The sequence below is a fragment of the Bos mutus genome, unplaced genomic scaffold (genome assembly GCF_027580195.1).
Source record: "Bos mutus isolate GX-2022 unplaced genomic scaffold, NWIPB_WYAK_1.1 CTG163, whole genome shotgun sequence".
In the NCBI taxonomy this organism is placed as follows: domain Eukaryota; kingdom Metazoa; phylum Chordata; class Mammalia; order Artiodactyla; family Bovidae; genus Bos; species Bos mutus.
In genome coordinates, this window is record NW_027219084.1 from 944,120 (window position 1) to 958,303 (window position 14,184).

Below are 14,184 nucleotides of genomic sequence, written 5' to 3' on the forward strand. Positions count from 1 at the left end.
TTTCACTTTCATGCATTGGGGAAGGAAATGGTAACCCACTCCAGTGTTCTTACCTGGAGAATCCCAGGGACTGGGGAGCCTGGTGGGCTGCTGTCTCTGGGGTCGCACAGAGTCAACCTGAAGTGACCTAGCAGCAGCAGCAGCAGCAATCAGCCTATTGGTCCAGTCCAGCTTCTCCCGAAACCTCATCCATGTTAGATGTTTTAAAAACTCTGTGACTTGGGACTTCCCTGGTTGTCCATGGGTTAAGAAACTGCCTTGCAGTGCCAGGGGACACTGGTTCGATCCCGAGTCAGGGAACTGAGTGTCACATGCCTCAGAGCAACTAAGCCTATACACTACAACTTGAGGGCCCATGCACAGTGATCAAAGTTCCTGCATGCCACAACGAAGACCCCACATGTGAAATAAATTAAAAATTCCTTTTTTTTAAAAAAATTCTGTGACTTGATAGGCAAATCTGTTTCATTGTTGACCTGCATTTCCTGGGTGACTAGCAGAGCTGACATTCTTTGTGTGTTATTATCTGTACATTTGTATTTTTTCTTGTGTGCATTACTGCTCTGTCTCTTTCTACTGACAGCAGGACCTTTCTTTCTTTCTTTCTTTTTAAATATTGGAGTATAGTTGATTAACAATAATGCATTAGTTTCATGTATACAGCAAAGTGACTCGGTATACATGTATGTGTCTCTGTTGTTTTTCAAGTTCTTTTCCCATTTAGGTTACTGCAGATACTGAACAGTTCCCTGGGCCATACCACAGGTCCTTGTATTTGTTTTAAATATAGCTGTGTGTACATTTCCATCCCAAACTCCCAATTTGACCCTCTCCCACCATTTCCCCCTGGTAAATTTAAATCCATTCTGTTAAGTCTGTGAGTCTGTTCTGTTTTGTAAATCAGTTTATTTGTATTGTTTTGTTTAGATTCCACATATAAGCAATAACATATGAGATTTTTCTTTCTCTGACTGCAAATGACATCATTTCATTCTTTTTAAGGACCAAATAATCTTCTATTGTATATATGTACCACATGTATCTGTCAATGGACATTTAGGGTGCTTCCATGTCTTGCCTGTTGCAAATAGTGTGGCAATGAATACTGGGGTGCGTGTATCCTTTCAAATCATATTTTTCTCTGGATATATGCCCAAGAGAGGGATTACAGGGTCATATGGTAGCTTTTTTAGTTTTTGGAGGAACCTCCATACTGTTCTCCATTCTGACTGTATCAAATTACATTCCCACCAGTAGTGTCGTAGGGTTCACTGGGTCCTTTATTGATCATTGTTCTTTATGTTGCAAATAGATGCTCAAGCTGTATTGTGTGCTTTTCAAACACTGATGGTTGATTGTGTCTGTATATGCTCAGTTGGGTCCAAGTCTTTGCCACCCCGTGGACTGTAGCCCACCAGCCTCCTCTGCCCATGGACTTTTCCAGGCAAGAGCACTGGCGTGGATTACCCTTTCCTACCCCAGGAGATGATTGGTTAGGGTTCAGTTCAGTTCAGTTCAGTCACTCAGTTGTGTCTGACTCTTTACAATTTATGAATCACAGCATGCCAGGCCTCCCTGTCCATCACCAACTACTGGAGTTCACTCAAACTAACATCCATCAAGTCGGTGATGCCATCCAGCCATCTCATCCTTTGTCATCCCCTTCTCCTCCTGCCCCCAATCCCTCCCAGCATCAAAGTCTATTCCAATGAGTCAGCTTTTTGCATGAGGTGGCCAAAGTATTGGAGTTTCAGCTTTCGCATCAGTCCCTCCAATAAACATCCAAGATTGATCTCCTTTAGGATGGACTGGTTGGATCTCCTTGATGAAAGTGGAAGAGGAGAGTGAAAAAGTTGGCTTAAAGCTCAACATTCAGAAAACGAAGATCATGGCATCTGGTTCCATCATTTCATGGGAAATAGATGGGAAAACAGTGATAACAGTGTCAGACTTTACTTTTTATTGGGGGGTGGGGCTCCAAAATCACTGCAGATGGTGATTGCAGCCATGAAATTAAAAGACACTTACTCCTTGGAAGGAAAGTTATGACCAACTTAGATAGTGTATTAAAAAATAGAGACATTTCTTTGCCAACAAAGGTCCATCTAGTCAAGGCTTTGGTTTTCCTAGTAGTCATGTATGGATCTGAGAGTTGGACTGTGAATAAAGCTGAGTGCTGAAGAATTGATGCTTTTGAACTGTGGTATTGGAGGAGACTCCTGAGAGTCCCTTGGACTGCAAGGAGATCTAACCAGTCCATTCTAAAGGAGATCAGTCCTGAGTGTTCTTTGGAAGGACTGATGCTAAAGCTAGTTCTAATTCCTAAGAGGTTATGAAGTGATCAAAGAGACCAGAATATTTGACCAAGAATTCAGTCCCCATGTTTTGCCCATTTATGGTTGGTCCCTGAAGGAGACATTGGGTGCCTCTTGGCACTGGAAGGTCAGTATAATCCCCCAAGAGGTTTCTGCCATAAGCCATATAAGGTCACTTTGGAACTGCAGAGCAGGGCTCCTCACTTGCTTCATCCAGGATGTGTCACTCATTCACACAAGCACACCATTGAGTTAGTAAAGTACATCAGAAAATGTGCTTACTAGGAAAACAAAGATCTAGAGCTCCAAGTATCATTACTTTGTTCTGAAGAATCCCAGATGAGCACCCAAGGTGAAAGGGTGTTGCTGAACTACTACAGACACCAGGATTCTTGGCCTCCGGAGGAGGAGAATTCAATCTGGGGCTTGATTGCTCAGAGCTTTTGTGTAAAAAAGTTTCTTTAAAGTATAAAATAGATAGAGAAAGTTTTTGACATCAAAAGTGGGCAGAAAGAGTACCCCCTTCTAGTCTTTAGCTGGATATTATATAGCTACTAGCAGTCTGCTAATTAAAGAAAGGAGATGTCTCAAAACTCAGAGAATGGCACCAGATGAGTCATCCTGGGCCATAAAATGGTTGACATGAATCTTGAAGAAAGGCAGATCTCCATACAATATATAGTTTCATTAATATAGATTAGGAGAACAATGTATGAGTATAATATATTGGTTTGTCAATTCTGTTCTGAGCCTTTAGGTGGAACCCACTTGAAGACAGAGTCTAGGGTAAATGCATAGTACATTAACATAGCTTAAGACAATCATTTCCAGAAGAAAAATGCATTGGTTATCTCAAGGTTTGAGAAAAGTTAAGTTCAGGTGGAAGTAGGTGTCATTATGCTAACACAAAATTTTTAGAGAAACTTCTTTTTTATATTTGTATAGAGAAGGGGGAAAATGGGTAACACTAGTTTGTTTCATCCTGACACTTGAGAGATAAAAAGATGTCTGACACTTGCAGCCTATCTTGCTGACTCTAGCTAAAGATTTGCCAAGTTTGCTTATCCTTGCAAAGAAGCAGCTTTCAGTTTTATTAATCATTACTATTGTTCCATTATTTTTTCTCTTATTTCTGCTTGGGTATTTATCATATTTTTCTTTCTACAATTTTTTTGTTTCTTTTGTTCTTTTTCCTGGTGTTTTAGGTGTCATCCCCATTCCATTCCAGTGCACCAGCCCCAAGCATCCTGTATCATGCATCGAACCTGGACTGGCGATCCGTTTCACATATGAAAATATACATGTTTCAGTGCCATTCTCCCAAACCATCTCACCTTCACCCTCTCCCACAGAGTCCAAAAGACTGTTCATGACATCTGTATCTATTTTGCTGTCTTGCATACAGGGTTATCATTACCATCTTTCTAAATTACATATATATGTGATAGTATACTGTTTTGTGTTTTTCTTTCTGGCTTACTTTGTATAATAGTCTTCAGTTTCATCCACCTCATTAGAACTGATTCAAATGTATTCTTTTTAATGGCTGAGTAATATTCTATTGTGTATATGTATCACAGCTTTCTTTTATTTTATTTTATTTTTAAACTTTATATAATTGTATTAGTTTTGCCAAATATCCAAATGAATCCGCCACAGGTATACATGTGTTCCCCATCCTGAACCCTCCTCCCTCCTACCTCCCCATACCATCCTTCTGGGTCGTCCCAGTGCACTAGCCCCAAGCATCCAGTATTGTGTATTGAACCTGGACTGGCAACTCATTTCTTACATGATATTTTACATGTTTCAATGTCATTCTCCCAAATCTTCCCACCCTCTCCCTCTCCCACAGAGTCCATAAGACTGTTCTATACATCAGTGTCTCTTTTGCTGTCTCGTACACAGGGTTATTGTTTCCATCTTTCTAAATTCCATATATATGTGTTAGTATACTGTATTTATGTTTTTCCTTCTGGCTTACTTCACTGTGTATAATAGGCTCCAGTTTCATCCACCTCATTAGAACTGATTCAAATGTATTCTTTTTAATGGCTGAGTAATACTCCATTGTGTATATGTACCACAGCTTTCTTATCCATTCATCTGCTGATGGACACCTAGGTTGCTTCCATGTCCTGGCTATTATAAACAGTGCTGCGATGAACATTGGGGTACACGTGTCTCTTTCCCTTCTGGTTTCCTCGGAGTGTATGCCCAGCAGTGGGATTGCTGGATCATAAGGCAGTTCTATTTCCAGTTTTTTAAGGAATCTCTACACTGTTCTCCATAGTGGCTGTACTAGTTTGCATTCCCACCAACAGTGTAAGAGGGTTCCCTTTTCTCCACACCCTCTCCAGCATTTATTATTTGTAGACTTTTGGATCGCAGCCATTCTGACTGGTGTGAAATGGTACCTCATAGTGGTTTTGATTTGCATTTCTCTGATAATGAGTGATGTTGAGCATCTTTTCATGTTTGTTAGCCATCTGTATGTCTTCTTTAGAGAAATGTCTATTTAGTTCTTTGGCCCATTTTTTGATTAATCGTTTATTTTTCTGGAGTTGAGCTGTAGGAGTTGCTTGTATATTTTTGAGATTAGTTGTTTGTCAGTTGCTTCATTTGCTATTATTTTCTCCCATTCTGAAGGCTGTCTTTTCACCTTGCTAATAGTTTCCTTTGATGTGCAGAAGCTTTTAAGGTTAATTAGGTCCCATTTGTTTATTTTTGATTTTATTTCCAATATTCTGGGAGGCTGTGATGTATGTCAGAGAGTGTTTTGCCTATGTTCTCCTCTAGGAGTTTTATAGTTTCTGGTCTTACGTTTAGATCTTTAATCCATTTTGAGTTTATTTTGGTGTATGGTGTTAGGAATATATCTACCTAGAGAAACTAAAGACCTATATATAGAAAACTATAAAACACTGGTGAAAGAAATCAAAGAGGACACTAATAGATGGAGAAATATACCATGTTCATGGATTGGAAGAATCAATATAATGAAAATGAGTATACTACCCAAAGCAATTTATAGATTCAATGCAATCCCTATCAAGCTACCAACAGTATTCTTCACAGAGCTAGAGCAAATAATTTCACAATTTGTATGGAAATACAAAAAACCTCGAATAGCCAAAGCGATCTTGAGAAAGAAGAATGGAACTGGAGGAATCAACCTACCTGACTTCAGGCTCTACTACAAAGCCACAGTTATCAAGACAGTATGGTACTGGCACAAAAACAGAAATATAGATCAATGGAATAAAATAGAAAGCCCAGAGATAAATCCACGCACATATGGACACCTTATCTTTGACAAAGGAGGCAAGAATATACAATGGATTAAAGACAATCTCTTTAACAAGTGGTGCTGGGAAATCTGGTCAACCACTTGTAAAAGAATGAAACTAGACCACTTTCTAACACCATGTATCACAGCTTTCTTATCCATTTGTCTGGTGATCGATATCTAGGTTGCTTCCATATCCTGGCTATTATAAACAGTGCTGTGATGAACACTGGGGTACACCTGTCTCTTTCAATTCTGGTTTTCTTGATATCCCAGCAGTGGGATTGCTGGGTCATATGTCAGTTCTATTTCCAGTTTTTTAAAGAATCTCCACACTGTTCTCCACAGTGGCTGTACTAGTTTGCATTTCCACCAAAAAATGTAAAAAGCTTTCCCTTTTCTCCACACCCTCTCCAGCATGTATTGCTTGTAAGACTTTTGGATAGCAGCCATTCTGACTGGCATGTTATGGTATCTCATTGTGATTTTGATTTGCATTTCTCTGATAGTGAGTGATGTTGAGATCTTTTCATGTGTTTGTTGGCAACCTGTATGTCTTCTTTGGGGAAATGTCTGTTTAGTTCTTTGGTCCACTTTTTGATTGGGTCCTTTATTTTTCTGGAATTGAGCTGCAAGAGTTGCATATATATTTTTGAGATTAATTATTTGTCAGTTGCTTCATTTGCTATTATTTTCTCCCATTTTGAAGGCTGTCTTCTCATCTTGCTTAAAGTTTCCTTTGTTCTGCAAAAACTTTTAATGTTAATTAGGTCTCATTTGTTTATTTTTGTATTTATTTCCAATATTCTGGAATGTGGGTCATAGAAGATCCTGCTGTGATTTATGTCAGAGAGTGTTTTTGCCTATGTCTGGCTTGAGGAGTTTTATAGTTTCTGGCCATACGTTAAGATATTTAATCCACTTTGAGTTTATTTTTGTGTATGGTGTTAGAAAGTGTTCTAGTTTCATTCTTTTACAAGTGGTTGGCTAGTTTTCCCAGAACAACTTATTAAAGAGATTGTCTTTTCTGTATTGTATATTCTTCCATCCTTTGTCAAAGATAAGGTGACCATAGATGCATGGATTTATCTCTGGGCTTTCTATTTTGTTTCATTGATCTATATTTCTGTCTTTGTGCCATTACCATACTGTCTTGGTGACTGTGGCTTTGTAGTAGAGGATGTGTCAGTCAGGTTGATTCATCCAGTTCCATTCTTTGTTCTCAAGATTAGTTTGGTTATTCGAGGTTTTCATATTTCCATACAAGTTGTGACATTATTTGTTCTAGTTCTCTGAAAAAATACCATTGGTAGTTTGAATCTATAGATTTCTTTGGGTAGTATACTGATTTTCATTGTATTGCTTCTTCTGATCCATGAACACAGTATATTTCTCCATCTATTAGTGTCCTCTTTTATTTCTTTCACCAGTGTTTTATAGTTTTCTATATATAGGTCTTTTGTTTCTTTAGGTAGATATATTCTTAAGTATTTTATTCTTTTCATTGCAATGGCGAATGGAATTGTCTTAATCTCTATTTCTGTTTTCTCATTGTTATTGTATAGGAATACAAGGGATCTCTGTGTGTTGACTTTATACCCTACAAATTTACTATAGTCATTAATTAGCTCTAGTAATTTTCTGGTGGAGTCTTTAGAATTCTCTGTGTAGAGGATCGTGTCATCTGCAAACAGTGAGAGTTTTACTTCTTTTCCAATCTTGACCATTTTTATATCTTTTTCTGCTCTGATTGCTGTGGCCCAAACTTCCAAAACTATGTTGAATGGTACTGGTGAGAATGGGCACCATTTTCTTGTTCCTGACTTTAGGGGAAATGCTTTCAGTTTTTCATCATTGAGGATAATGTTTGCTGTGGGTTTGTCATATATAGCTTTTATTATGTTGAGGTATGTTCCTTCTATTCCTGCTTTCTGGAGGGTTTTTATCATAAATGGATGTTGAATTTTGTCAAAGACTTTCTCTGCATCTATTGAGATAATCATATGGTTTTTACTTTTCAGTTTGTTAATATGGTGTATCACATTAATTGATTTGCCGATATTGAAGAATCCTTGCATCGCTTGGATAAAAGCCCATTTGATCATGATGCATGATCTTCTTTTAATGTAAATTTATTTTAATTGGAGGCTAATTACTTTACAATATTGTATTAGTTTTTCCATACATCAACATGTATCTGCCACAGATGTACACGTTTCCCATCATGAACCCCCCTCGCACATCCCTCCCCATACCATCCCTCTGGGTCGTGTGTGCTTTCCCAGTCTACACTGCTCAGGCTCTAGGTTGCTCTGCTAGGAACTGTCTGAGGCCGGTCCTGGACTGAGAGCACTTCCCAGGTCTAAGACATTCAGGTTAAGGTTCTTGGGTACTCCACAAAGGCACAGACTTAATTTGGCCTGTGTTTTGTGCCCTTTCCCAGTCTGAGCAGCTCAGGTGACCAGAAGCTTGGGAAGCTATGACTTATCACTTCCTCCGTCCCAGCCGCTCAGTTTTCTGGGTGTACAATGGGCACACCTTCTCAGGTGTGCTGTGTGTCTCCTCTGGGGAGCTGATCTCTGGCTGTGACTTTCCCGGCAGATGTCGACCATCCAGAATCCCAAGGAGTCTTGGTTAGCAAAGAAGCCTGCTTGCAGTTTGGTAGATGATGCTTCTCTTGGGCCATGATTGTCCCCTTCCAGATCTGGCTGCCCTCACCTGTCTGTCGTCAGTGGGGGATGGGCCGGTCCACAGCTAGCTACTCTAGTCCATCCTTTGTTCAGTGAGAGGGCCTGGCAGTGTTTTAGGTTAGGGCTTTTTGCGGGATACCTATCCCATAGTCTGGTTTGCTATCTCAAGTCAGTCCTTTCAGATTGCCCTTAGGGCATTCAGGTCCAGTCCTTACTCTAAGCAATGAAGCCCCTGCCTCCCTGCCCAGCCCCCTCATGCTAGTGCCGGATGTAAGCGTATGAGCAGCTTCTCCACTGGAAGTTGCCTTAGGCATGTAATCTGTGGGTTTAATTATTTATTTTTCCTCCTGGTAATGTTGCCCTCTGTTAATGTTCCAAGGCTCACCACAGATTTGCTGGTGAGTGTGTTTCCTGGTGTTTGGAAACTTCTCTCTTTTTTTAAGACTCCCTTCCGGGGATGGATCTGCATCCCTCCCTCGTTTATTTCTCTTTATATCTTTTGTCTTTTTTCCCCTATCTCCTTTCGAAGACAATGGGCTGCCTTTCTGGGTGCCTGACGTACTCTGCCAGCATTCAGTTGTTTTGTGTAATTTGCTCAGCGTTCAAATGTTCTTTCAATGAATTTGTGGAGGAGAAAGTGGTCTCCCAATCCTATTCCTCTATAATTTTAGGATCACCCCTGGAATCAACCTTTCTGACTTCAGATTATATTACAAAGCTACAGTCATCAAGAAAGTACTGATTGAAAAACAGAAATATAAATCAATGAAACAAGACAGAAGGCCCAGAAATAAACCCATGCAGCTATGGGTACCTTATTTTTGACAAATGAGGCAAGAATATACAATGTGGCAAAGACAACCTCTTCAATAAGTGGTACCAGGAAAACTGGACAGCTACATGTAAAGGAATGAAATTAGAACACTTCCTAACATGACCCACAGAGATCAACTCAAAATGGATTAAAGACCTAAATGAAAGACCAGAAATTATAAAACTCTAAGAGGAAAACACTCAATGACATAAATCAAAGCAATACCCTCTATGAGCCACTTTTGAGAGTAATGGAAATAAAAGCAGAAATAAACAAATAAGACTTGATGAAACTTAAAACCTGTTTCACAGCAAAGGAAACTATAAGCAAAGTGAAGAGACACCCCTCAGAATGGGGGAAAATAATAGCAAATGAAACAAGCATTAATTTCCAAAATATATGAGCACCTCATACAACTCAATTCCAGGAAAAAAACAAAAAACAATCCAATTAAAAAGAGGAAAAATGAAAACAGTGGTAAAAAACATAAACATACATTTCTCCAAAGAAGACATAAAGATGGATAACAAACACATGAAAAGATGCTCAATATTACTTGTTACTGTAGAAATGCATTTCAATACTACAATGAAATACCATCCGACACGAGTCAGATCAGATCAGATCAGTCACTTAGTCATGTCCGACTCTTTGCGACTTCATGAATCACAGCACGCCAGGCCTCTCTGTCCAACACCAACTCCTGGAGTTCACTCAGACTCACGTCCATCGAGTCAGTGATGCCATCCAGCCATCTCATCCTCTGTCGTCCCCTTCTCCTCTTGCCCCCAATCCCTCCCAGCATCAGAGTCTTTTCCAATGAGTCAACTCTTCGCATGGGGTGGCCAAAGTATTGGAGTTTCAGCTTTAGCATCAGTCCTTCCAAAGAACACCCAGGACTCATCTCCTTTAGAATGGACTGGTTGGATCTACTTACAGTCCAACGGACTCTCAAGAGTCTTCTCCAACGCAGCAGTTCAAAATCATCAATACTTCAGCGCTCAGCCTTCTTCACAGTCCAACTCTCAAATCCATACATGACCACTGGAAAAGCCATAGCCTTGACTAGACGGACCTTTGTTGGCAAAGTAATGTCTCCACTTTTCAATATGCTATCTAGGTTGGTCATAACTTTCCTTCCAAGAAGTAAGCGTCTTTTAATTTCATGGCTACAGTCACCATCTGCAGTGATTTTGGAGCCCAGAAAAAATAAAGTCTGACACTGTTTCCACTGTTTCCCCATCTATTTCCCATGAAGTGATGGGACCGGATGCCATGATCTTCGTTTTCTGAATGTTGATCTTTAAGCCAACTTTTCCACTCTCGTCTTTCATTTTCATCAAGAGGCTTTTTAGTTCCACTTCACTTTCTGCCATAAGGGTTATGTCATCTGGATATCTGAGGTTATTGATATTTCTCCTGGCAATCTTGATTCCAGCTTGTGCTTCTTCCAGCCCAGCATTTCTCATGATGTACTCTCCATAGAAGTTAAATAACCAGGGTGACAATTCACAGCCTTGACTTCCACCTTTTCCTGTTTGGAACCAGTCTGTTTTTCTATGTCCAGTTCTAACTGTTGCTTCCTGATCTGCATATAGATTTCTCAAAAGGCAGGTGAGGTGATCTGGTATTCCCATCTGTTTCAGAATTTTCCACAGTTTATTGTGATCCACACAGTTAAAGGCTTTGGCATAGTCAATAAAGCAGAAATAGATGTTTTTCTGGAACTCTCTTGATTTTTCCATTGGGTAGGTAAGTAAAATTTATATACATTAAAGTTTAACTGCAAGGGGAAAAGAACAGTAAGAAAAACAATTGAATAAATGTAGAAAAATTAATAATATGTTTAAAAAATTAAAATTAAAAAAAAAGGAGGAGAAAATGGAAACCTCCAGAGAACTGTAAAATCCCAATGCAGAGACAGAGGATTATATAAACAATAAAAAAAAAAAAAAGTGACTTTGCAAAAAAAATACTCAAAACTTTCATTAGATTTCATAGTACCAATAAAATCAACAACTACAGCAGACGTGGAGGAAATGGGGAAAAAAGGAAAATGAAAATTCAGTAGGCTCTGTAGAACAAGTCAAAACATAAGACTAATACTTGATTTTCTTGAGTCCCTGCTATCAGTCGTTTCCCTCTGGTAGGAAGGTTTTGGGTCTTCTTCCTCAGCCACACTGACCCTGGGGGTCCACTGTGGTTTTACGTCCATTTCTGCATGTGGATCATCCACTGGAATTTGCTCTGTGGCTGCCTTGGAGGACTTGGATCTGCCCCTGTGAGGGCCAGATGTGGATGTGCTGCTGCAAAGGGAGGCTGTTGACATGCAGCCTGTCATGTCATCTGATGCCTGCAATGGCTCCTCTGCCCCTTCCTTGCTTGCAGGCCCAAGAGCCTCTGGCAGTGAAGACTGGGGTGGCGATATAAAATACCCAGGGTCCCAGGGTTCTCTCACATTCCTCTGGCAGCATCTAATTCTACATGTGGCCGTGGTCATGCCCCCAGTCTGGGGCACCTGGAAGGGGCTGGACAAGACAAGAGAGCAGGCAGCCTGCACAGTTGGCCTGAAGGCTGCCATCACCCAGTGGTGAGTACTGGCTCCTTCTGGGAGGTGCCATGAGACTGAAGAAAGAGTTGAACGATGGCCTGGGGCAAGGTGTACATGCCAGGCCTGAAGCCCCAAGCACACAGTCCCTCTGGGTTAGGAGCTGTAAGCCATGCCCAGGATCCTGGGCCCAAATCTTGACCAACTGTGGAAAGGGTAGTGGACAGCACTTCCAGGGTCATGTCTCAAGCCCAGAGATAGTCACACTAGTCTTCTAAGGCTCCAGAGCCCCTACCTGGCCGACTCTGTTCCACTGAGCATATGCTTCCAATCACATTGCCTCTCTTGCATCTGGGAATACCCAAGTGCCCATTTCCTTTGATTTGGCCTGCAGAAATTCGAACCACAAGTTGCTGCTCCCATATCCAAAAAGCACACTCCTGTATCCCACTGGATCTTTAACCACAAAATGCTCTCCCAAAGTGTCCAGTGAAAATGCAAGGGTGCAAATTGGCTGGATCATTTCTTCCAGGGGATGGAGAGCTGGATGCTTTCTGGTTGATAGCAGAGTGTGTACAAATCTGTTTGCTACAGTTCAGCTCCTTTGCTCAGGGACCCCAGAGACATATGGTACAGATTTCTGTCTGTGTCTTTCTGTCTCTGATTCTGGCACACACTCTTTTTCTGATTATTTTCTGAGGATGTAGTAGGGGCTTGTGTCTGTGTGTCTCTGTCTCTCTAACTGGTGCTGTTGCCCTCTACCACTCTCTGGACACCAGAGCTCAGAAATACACTTCACCTTGGCATGAAGCCAAAGACCTCTCCTGCTATGCGAGTTGCACCCTTAGGAGATCAGACTTTGGCAGTCCACATATTTGGAGAATGCTTTTCCAAACTTAAACAGCAAATACCAGTGATCTCTGCTTAACCACAGAAGGAGACAGGCATCCCTCCCTCCCTAGAAATGTAGATATGAATGCTGTTCAGGATTAAGGCTGCTTGGCCACACTTTGGACAGAGGGAGAAATGGGGCATAGTCTTGCTAGCATGAGGGAACTCCCTGAACCTTTTTTGAACACCAGCCAGTGAGATATTAAGGTCAGCTCCCAATTAAGGGTCATGACTCACCTGTGCCAGAGGAATTGCCATCTGCCTATTTACCATACAGAGGGCCCTTCACTGTGGTTCTGTTCTCATCCAGCCTCCAGGTGAGAACACATCCCAGCCTACACAAACTCCCTAGCTATTTGGGAGTGGGAACAATGAAGAGGATCAGGCTAAGCTATCCTTTGTATAGTCTTGATACCCAAGCATTCTGCGAAGTATACAAAGTATGATGTTTCATATTGCAAAACTCTGCAGGTAGTAGCTGCTAATGTTACAGTGGCCTTCAGTCTCCCAGCACTTACAAAAAATTAAGGTGTGCTGCTTTACCTGGTCTTGTCAGAGGAAGAATGTTCCTGCCTTAAGAATGACAGAAAAGTCTTTGTAGTTGGTTGTCCAAGAGGCTGTAAACCATCCTCTTCTGTGCCTGGGAATCCACCCCATTCATTTTCTAGGCTCCTTTGCATCCTTACTGACCTCCCCCAAGTGCTTTATTCCTGCCTCTCCTTTCTGTCAGGTATGCAGGGAGTGCAGCATGGTTGGACGCAGCTTGCTCCCTCTGTAAGATCCTTGGACTACTTTTGCTGGCATCACTGCTTCTGCTGCTCCAGGGTTTATGTACCTCTAACAAGCTCCTTCATTTTTTTGCTGTCTGTTTTTTGCTATCCCCTGGCCAGGCCAATTCTGAGAGCTCACAAATACAGGTGTGCTGCCATGTACAACATACTCACAACTCTGAAAGGAAATCTGCAAATATACAGAGCTATAGGTCTACTTGTCCAGGATAATGAAATTTGTAATCACCTCACTTTTTTTTTTTTGTCTCTGTTACTTTCTTTCACATGTTTGTTGAATTAGTCAATGTCTTACCTGTATGATGTATCCTGGAAGGTTACACAATCCTGGGATTTGCTCATGAAAGGGACCGACCTGCAAAAGATGGTAGGCAGGGCTGTAAATTCTCCCCACGGAGACCTGAGTGATGTATGCTGTGTTCTGTATTCTCCCATCACCTTCAACAGTTCCACAGTGCCAATCACATTGGCATGATTCCATTGCCTATGCTTTCCACCCACAAACCACACAGAAATGGCCAGAGACTTTGGTCAAGCACCACTGACTTGCTAAGTGCCAAGGGTTTCTTTCTGTCGCCCTTGCTAGGCTCTGGTAACTGCTTATAGTTCAGGCAACTCTGCTAGCTGTTGGGCCAAGGGACTTCCAAGATGCTCATTTTGAATCCAGGGTCTCCGTGAGAGTCACATGGTGCAGATCTCCTTTAGGATACCCATGACAATACCAGAACTTCTGCTCCAGGAGACTGTCAGTACCCTCCCTGAGGTTCAGACCGACACCTTTGTCCATCTGCCCTCCATAGCCAAGGCTGAGGCTCTAGAGAGAGGGAAGAATTCACATCGACTTTTGGA

The 14,184-nt window shown here is 41.3% G+C and overlaps 1 long non-coding RNA gene across 1 annotated transcript in view; it reads right to left on the bottom strand.

The window, feature by feature from the left end:
* Positions 1–5,691: 5,691 nt before the first annotated feature.
* LOC138986790 (uncharacterized) overlaps positions 5,692–14,184 on the bottom strand; it is a 113,354-nt gene continuing 104,861 nt past the window's right edge. Inside the window, exons 3-4 of the long non-coding RNA XR_011463444.1 lie at positions 13,631–13,690; positions 5,692–10,891 (exon numbers count right to left, since the gene is read on the bottom strand). This is a non-coding gene — a long non-coding RNA (uncharacterized lncRNA). The remainder of the gene's footprint in view (positions 10,892–13,630; positions 13,691–14,184) is intronic.